We start from the raw sequence: 8,429 nt of genomic DNA on the forward strand, positions 1-8,429 counted from the left end.
GTGATACATCTTCACAGGAAAATCTTCTACCATAAAAGCCACCCTATAAAAATGGTAGAGATTAAAAAAAAAAAATCGAAGTAAAAGAATGTCTACAAAAGAACACAGTAACTCCCTATCAGCATATAAAGTAAAGAAAATTTTTAGGACCAGCGTTGTGGCACAGCAGGTTAAAGCCCTGGCCTGAAGCACTGGAATCCCATATGGACACCGTTTCTAGTCTTGGCTGTTCCTCTTCCGATCCAGCTCTCTGCTATAGTCTGGGATAGCCGTAGAAGATGGCCCAAGTTCTTGGGCCCCTACACGCACGTGGGAGACCCAGAAAAAGCTTCTGGCTCCTGACTCCTTACTTCAGAATGGCACAGCTCCGGCCATTGCAGCCATTTGGGGAATGAACCAACAGATGGAAGACCTTTCTCCCTGTCTCTACCTCTCTCTGTAACTCGTTCAAATCCATAAAATAAATCTTTTTAAAAAAATCAAAAGGAGTAAATTTAAAAAAATTTTTTTTTTCGACAGGCAGATTTAGACAGTGAGAAAGAGAGACAGAGAGAAAGGTCTTCTTCCATTGGTTCAGCCCCCAAATGGCCTCCACGGCCAGCACGCTGCACCAATCCGAAGCCACAAGCCAGGTGCTTCCTCCTGGTATCCCATGAGGATGCAGGGCCCAAGGACCTCGACCATCCTACACTGCCTTCCCAGGCCACAGCAGAGAGCTGGACTGGAAGAGGAGCAACTGGGACAGAACTGGTGCCCCAACCGGGACTAGAACCCGGGGTGCTGGTGCCGCAGGCGGAGGATTAGCCTAGTGAGCAGCGGCGCTGGCAAGAAAATTTTTAAATTGTCAGAGAAATAAATTGAAATCATGATATTAAGGACTTTAAATGAAATATAAGAGAATACAGGTAAACAATTCAATGAAATTAGGAAAGCAATACATGATATTAATGAGAAATTCAGCAAAGATATATCAATCATAAAGAAGAAAAGACAAGCAGAAACAGGAAGACTAAGAAGTCAATATGTTAAAAAAAAAGTTTTAAATCTTAACAACAGGTTAGATCAAGCAAAAGAAAGAATTTCTGAACTTGCAGACAGGCTAAAGAAGTCATTCAGGGCCGGCGCCACGGCTCACTAGGCTAATCCTCCGCCTTGCGGCACCGGCACACCGGGTTCTAGTCCTGGTCGGGGCGCCGGATTCTGTCCCGGTTGCTCCTCTTCCAGCCCAGCTCTCTGCTGTGGCCAGGGAGTGCAGTGGAGGATGGCCCAAGTGCTTGGGCCCTGCACCCCATGGGAGACCAGCAGAAGCACCTGGCTCCTGCCACTGGATCAGCGCGGTAGGCCGGCGGCAGCGCGCCAGCCGTGTCGGCCATTGGAGGGTGAACCAATGGCAAAAGGAAGACCTTTCTCTCTGTCTCTCTCTCTCATTGTCCACTCTGCCTGTCAAAAAAAAAAAAAAAATACTACCTGAAACTTCTCAAATCTTGAGGAAAACATGAATATGTAGCTCCTAGAGGCTCAAAAGAATACAAAGAGATTTGGCCAAAAATAATATTCTCTGAGGCATACTCTATTCAAATTGTCCAAAATTACATCTAGGGAATCATAAAAAACAGAAAAGCACCAAGTCACAGTTAAGGGAACTCCTTAATAGGGTTCCCATTAGACTAGCAGTATATTTCTCAACAGAAAATGCACAGGCCGGGAGAGGATGGGGTGACACATTCAAATTCATGAAAAAATAATTGCCCATATAAGCACACAATACCCAGCAAAGCTATCTGTCAGATGTGAGAGAGAAACGGATTTTTAAAAGGACGCAAAGACTGAGGCAATTCATCTTCATCATAACATCAGTATTACCAAAAAAATATGCTAATGGAAGTGTTATGGACGTGCTACGTCTAGAAGCAAAAGGACAATAACGGCCATAATGGAGAACAAGGGAAAGTATAAAACCCACTCAAATAGGAGATTTTTTTTTTTTTTTTTTTTGACAGGCAGAGTGGACAATGAGAGAGAGAGACAGAGAGAAAGGTCTTCCTTTTGCCGTTGGTTCACCCTCCAATGGCCGACACGGCCGGCGCGCTGATCCAATGGCAGGAGCCAGGTGCTTCTCCTGGTCTCCTATGAGGTGCAGGGCCCAAGCACTTGGGCCATCCTCCACTGCCTTCCCGGGCCATAGCAGAGAGCTGGCCTAGAAGAGGGGCAACCGGGACAGAATCCGGCACCCTGACCGGGACTAGAACCCGGTGTGCTGGCGCCATAAGGCAGAGGATTAGCCTAGTGAGCCACGGCGCTGGCCTTCAAATAGGAGATTTAAAAAAAAAAAATCACATGGAGATCACATGGAAAGAGAAGAGAATCAGTCCTATCAACCCTGAAAACCACCAAACCACAAAGTTGAGCAGCAAAAAAGAACATAGGAGTAAGAATATATTTATGGTAATAAGCTTGCATATAAACAGATTAAATTTCCCAATTAAAATTGTTGGTAAAATGAATGTATTTTAATTTTAAAATATTTTTATTTATTTATCTGAGAGGTCGAGTTATAGACAGTGAGAGGGAGAGACAGAGAGAAAAGTCTTCCTTCCGTTGGTTCACTCCCCAAATGGCTGCAACATCCAGAGCTGCGCAGATCCAAAGCCAGGAGCCAGGTGCTTCTCCTGGTCTCCCATGGGGTGCAGGGCCCAAGCACTTGGGCCATCCTCCACTGCACTCCCTGGCCACAGCAGAGAGCTGGCCTGGAAGAGGAGCAACTGGGACAGAATCCGGCGCCCCGACCAGGACTAGAACCCGGTGTGCCGGTGCTGCAGGAGGAGGATTAGCCTATTGAGCCACCCAAGGCGCAGGCAAAGCGAAAAGATTTTTAAAAATTTAAAAATAGTAACCAAAAGAAAGCAGGAGCAGATACCTTTATATCAGACAAAACACGTCAAATATTCTCAAAAGAGACAAGAAAGGACATTATATAATTATATACACAAATATACACATACATAAATAACTATAAAAGAGTCAATCTACCAGAAACACATAACAATTCAACACACATATACCTACAACTAGAGCACCTAAATATATAAAGCAAGCATTTTAAATGCTTACAAGAAATAGGGGCAAGACAATAATAGTAGGATACCTCAATACCTTATTTTCAATAATGAATAGAAAAACTAGATGCAAAATTTTAAGTAAAAAGTGGACTTGTACAATAGCATAGATGAAATGAACTCAAAAATCATACATAGGATATTTGATCAAACAGCAACAGAATATATATTTGCTATAATATGTGTTAGATCACACAATAATTCTTAACAAATTAGGAAGATTGATATCATGCCAGCATCTTTTCCAATCATAATATATAATAATGGATAATATCAATAAGAGAAGGATAATTGGAAAATTGAAAAATACGTTGAAATTAAGTAACAAAACTTTGAACAGCAAATTAGTCAAATAAATCAAAATAGAAATGAGAAGAGTTTGAGAGAAATAGAAATGCAACATACAGAAACTCACGGGGTGCAGTAATAGCAATACTAAGAGACATTTGTAGTGACAAATGCTTGAATTAAAAAAGAAAAAAAATCTCAAATGAGCAACCTAATTTTATACCTCAATGAATTGGAGAAAGAGTGAACTAAGCCAAAATTGAGCAGATTAAGAATAGAGAACACAAAAACATTAGAAAAAAAGAAACTTTAAATGGGATTTTTGAGAAGATAATATGACAAGCTTGCAACCAGAGTAAGAAAATAGGAGAGGCGGCCCCTGTGGCACAATAGGTTAAGCCACTGTTTCGGATGCCTGCATCTTATACCATAGTGCTGGCTCTAGTCCTGGCTACTCCATTTCTGATACAGGTCCCTGCTAATGCCCCAGTATCCCCTTGGCTCTAATGACGTTTCCTTGTCTGTGTCACATGGAGGATGACACTGTGACAGGTGTACCTGTGAGAGAGGAGATCACATGGAAAGACAGGAAGACTGAGAAGGAGATGGAGGAGGGGAGAAGCCTGCTTTTTCATAACAATCATCTCCCAAGGCCTAAGCAGGGTCAAATGAGAACGACATCAATTCCCTCCAAGGGCGGTGACCATGATGACCTTATTGCCTCCCACTAGGCCTTACCTCTGAAAGATTCCACACTACTTTCCAATACCTCCCCAGCAAGGGCCCAGGTCCCAACACATGAACCCTTGGGGGCACACTCAAACCATACCTACACCACAGCAGATGCATAGAAGTAAAAAGGATTATTAAAAACTCTTGTGAACAATTATGGGCCCAACCATTGGGGAACCTAGAAAAAAGCGATGAATTACTGGAAACATAAATCATGAAGAAACTTAAAATACAAACAGAACTGTAAATAATAAGGAGATTGAAAGGGTAATCAAGAAACTCTCAACAAAGAAAACCCACTAATCAATAGCTTCTCTGGTGAATTCTCTCAAACATTTAAAGAATTAATATCAAATATACAAAAAAAGAAAGGGCATAAATATTTACAAACTTATTTTATGAAGCCCTCTGATGGGCATCTATGAAGAATAATTATCTGCCCACTCCATTCCCACCCATAATCCTTCTCCTAGTAACTAGTGCTCCAGTTCCATTCTTTACAGTGTTTGGCAGCTGAAAAATCCATTGCTCTTGCCCATGCTTGTATGTTAGTATACTCACATAAAGTTGAAAATCATGGGATACCATTTAAAGTACTGCCCAGCTAGTTTATCAGTGTCTTTCATGTTCACTCCTGGTTGGGTCTTGTGTGACAGCTGTTAACTTCCAGCTGGTGCTCACAGGACATACCTTCCAACAGTAAACCAAGCCTGCACTCTTCCTCCTGAGAAAATAGGTAATGGGAACTACCATGTAAGTCCTGAGTGTCTATTAAAGCAGTGATAGGAAAGCTGTAGGAAAAGATACTTTGGAAGTTGGAATCATCTTCTCATGGAATTTATTGGTGTCTTAATAAGTCTCACTCCTGTACTACTTTTATTTTGTAATGATTACTGCTGTGCATGTACAATTTTAGGTTCAATGAATAAGATTCCATTTCTTCTCCTTTCTTCAGGATGGGAAGAAGATCAGAGTTGCAGTATTTTGAGATGTACTGTGGACCAAAATTCAGTTTATACCAAGGCCAAGTGCAAAGTCAGAAGCTACTTATGAAAAGGACAAAAAAAATTTGCAGCAGAGTTGGGGGGGGGGGTCAAGGTTTTATTTCAAACCTGGGCACCTGTGCTGGAATTTTCTTGCCAAAGTGGCCATAATCTCTGTATTTCCATCTCTAAGTGCCCCCAAAACACTTCAATACAATTGGGTCTACTGGATTTCAAGTCTTGAGTGTCAGCGTGCACTGTACCCTGAACTAGCTGCTCCATCTTGCTTCTCTGAGTCCATCAGCCTTAGTTATCTGGGTCAGTCAGCCTTACATTTACATGTATCAGAACAGTGTGCTCAAATGTCATACACACGGCCTGCAAAATCAAGAGTGCTAACAAGCGTTGCTTCTTCCTCTGGAGTAGGTAATAGGGTACTTCTCATCTTAGATCCCTGGACACCTAAGAAACCTCACCAATGGGGAAGATCCCTAACTTTTAAAGAATTTATCTATCATCCCAAGGCTCAACAGGTTTGAAACTTTTCGTTCAAGACAGGCATGGTGTCATCAACATAATGTGCCAATTTAGTATTGTGCTCTAGAGGCTATCAAATCCACTCTCACCTTTCTACTTCTCTTGAGGATACTGTGGGATCTAACATTTATTTTTAGTGTGGGATCGCTTCTCGGCCTTTTGGCTAAGATCAAGTGTGTAGTATCAAGTGTATTTTTAGTGTGGAGACAATGAGAACGGTGGGGTTGAGAATTAGCTTTGTCTTGGGAGTTAATTGTCCCATGTTTAGACATTAATCATTTTTGTGATTTCATTACCATTATTATTTAAATAATAAATGATTCTTATAAGAGTTGAAAGCTCTTTTACCTGCATGAGAATTCTGGAGAAAGGGGGATTTCAATGCTTTCAGTTTTTCCATGTCTATCAATGCCTTTGCTCTATGCATCAGGGATCCATAATATCATGAAATTATATATGTGTGGTAGGGCATTTGATTGTCACTTCCAATCTGGGTTATTTAAGAGTGAAGCTTAGGTTTCCCACAAGTTGTAAATTCACAACTGCTACATGTCAGAGGTAGACATTCAAACCCTCAAGGAAGGCTTCTAGTTTTTCCATGCATAATCTTAATAGTTCACTTCTCATGTTCCCTGTTTATTCTCTAGAACCAGAAGAAGCAGCTGATAGTTCAGTTGCTTATAATCAACAACTAAATGTGAGCCAATTGTCCTTCAGCTCCTGTTTCTCCTCCGCTACCACCAGTGAAAATGAATGCTAGGTGACATAACATTACTATCTTCCCGTAAACAATTACCCACGTCCCATCCATCCTTTTGTGATGCACATATTCTTTGCTCTCCAAGTCTATGAGCAACCCACTCTGTAAATCCTATTGCACAGTTCAGCTTCCTAGGGCCAAATAGAGTAACGAATTATTCTATGTCCAGGTCCCTGGAGAAAACAGATGGCACGTTCAAACAGGATGCTCTAAGGATATTTTACTTTTAAGTATATGTGAATGAGGAAAATCATAAAAGTTAGTAAAATAATCCAATGTTTATAATTACAGAGCTGTTAGTGTCCTGAAGTTGAATGATGAATCAGGTACCTCACACAAAAGGAGACAGTCATGGAGAGGAAGCCACCTTGAGAGATGCAGGGAGCTTTGGTAGGAAGACTCAGATCACCTGAGATACCTATCAAGCAGGAAGCAACAGAAGAAATCTTCTAATCTCACCCTGCTCTCCTCTAACCACCTGGACTCCAGGCTTCCTGTTGGCTGCATTCAACTGAAAGTCACAGTGAAGGAAGCCATTGATGTACCTCATACAGGTTAACTGCCTGGGGATGAAAACATAGTGGACAGAAGAATTTAAAGAAGAAATGAATATCTGCTCCAGACACATGGTCCACTCATTCTTAAGCCTAATCATGATTTATAAAAATGTTTATATGAGAGGTGGCTTGCCAGTCAGACATGGAGTTGAGGTGCCCAACAGGAGCTTGCTTGATTGTTTGGTTTTGTAAAAGCTCCAGAGAAAAAGAGAGGGAAGGAAGGACAGCGTGGTATCTGTACCACTTGGATTCTGATTCACTAATTACATAGTTCAAGAGAGAGAAAAACAATGAATGTCATGACTCCATAAGATTGTTTTGATACAGATGGTACAATTAGGGTTGTTTTGTTTACTTCCCTCAGGAAATCGACTTGGTTCCGCATATGACAGTTTCGGAATGAGGTTAAAGGAATTCTGAGTCTGAGGCTTCACAGCTTGAGCTTTTGCCACCGTGGGGAAACCTGAAAAGTACACGGATGCTTCTCCGTCTGGCATTCACATCAGGAGATGGGCAAGGCATTGCCACTGAATGGTTTTGAAGTATCAGATATTGATGAAAAGACAAGAACCGAACACCTTGGAGAAATGTGTTGGAGCACAAACGAGGTACCAGTAGAGACTCATATGTGTGAAAATGGAAAAGAGGGTGATGTATTATATTTTTAGCAGTCATCAACAGTCCATGCAATTTTGACTATTTTTATTAAAAATTTATAATTTTTAATTTAAAAAAAGTGAGAAGATGGGGGAAACAGTTTGCACTAGTGAGGTCAGATTTTAGGGGATCAAATATATTTCCCTGATGACCAAAAGTATACTTCTCTGACTTTCCAAATTTGTAACTCCGTCAATAAGTAGGCAGTCCTAACTGAGTAGCCAGAATGGTCAGAAATCTGCCATTGTTTTCCACATAGATAAATAAGAAGTACAATACTTTCACCCTCTAGTAATTTTTTTCTGTTTCATAGTGAAGGTAAATCATACAAATTTTTTATATGGAGAATCATCTGTGTTTCTAAAATAGCCAGTATGCAACAAATAATATTAAAAAGTGGAGTGTCAATTGGTAAAGTCAACAACAGGAGTCACTGTGCACTTACTCCTCATGTAGGATCTCTATCCTTAATGTGCTGTACATTGAGATTTAATGCTATAACGAGTACTCAAACAATATATTTCACTTTGTGTTTCTATGGGGGTGCAAACTGTTGAAATCCTTACTTAATGCATACTAAACTGATCCTCTGTAAAAAAAAAAAAAAGAAATTATCAATTCCCAACTTGACTCTCACTGGGATTAAACATGACAATAGGTCTGCTCTGATTTCATCATCACTTAAAAAAAATCATCTATTATTTTTCACTTTATGTTTCTGTGTGGGAGCAAACTGTTGAAATCCATACTTAATGTATACTAAGCTGATCTTCTATATTAAGATAATCGAAAATGAATC

General features: G+C 40.6%; 1 pseudogene; it reads left to right on the forward strand.

The window, feature by feature from the left end:
- Positions 1-5,799: 5,799 nt before the first annotated feature.
- LOC127483376 (U2 spliceosomal RNA) lies at positions 5,800-5,933 on the forward strand (annotated as a pseudogene).
- Positions 5,934-8,429: the final 2,496 nt, after the last annotated feature.

The sequence above is a fragment of the Oryctolagus cuniculus genome, chromosome 8 (assembly GCF_964237555.1).
Source record: "Oryctolagus cuniculus chromosome 8, mOryCun1.1, whole genome shotgun sequence".
In the NCBI taxonomy this organism is placed as follows: domain Eukaryota; kingdom Metazoa; phylum Chordata; class Mammalia; order Lagomorpha; family Leporidae; genus Oryctolagus; species Oryctolagus cuniculus.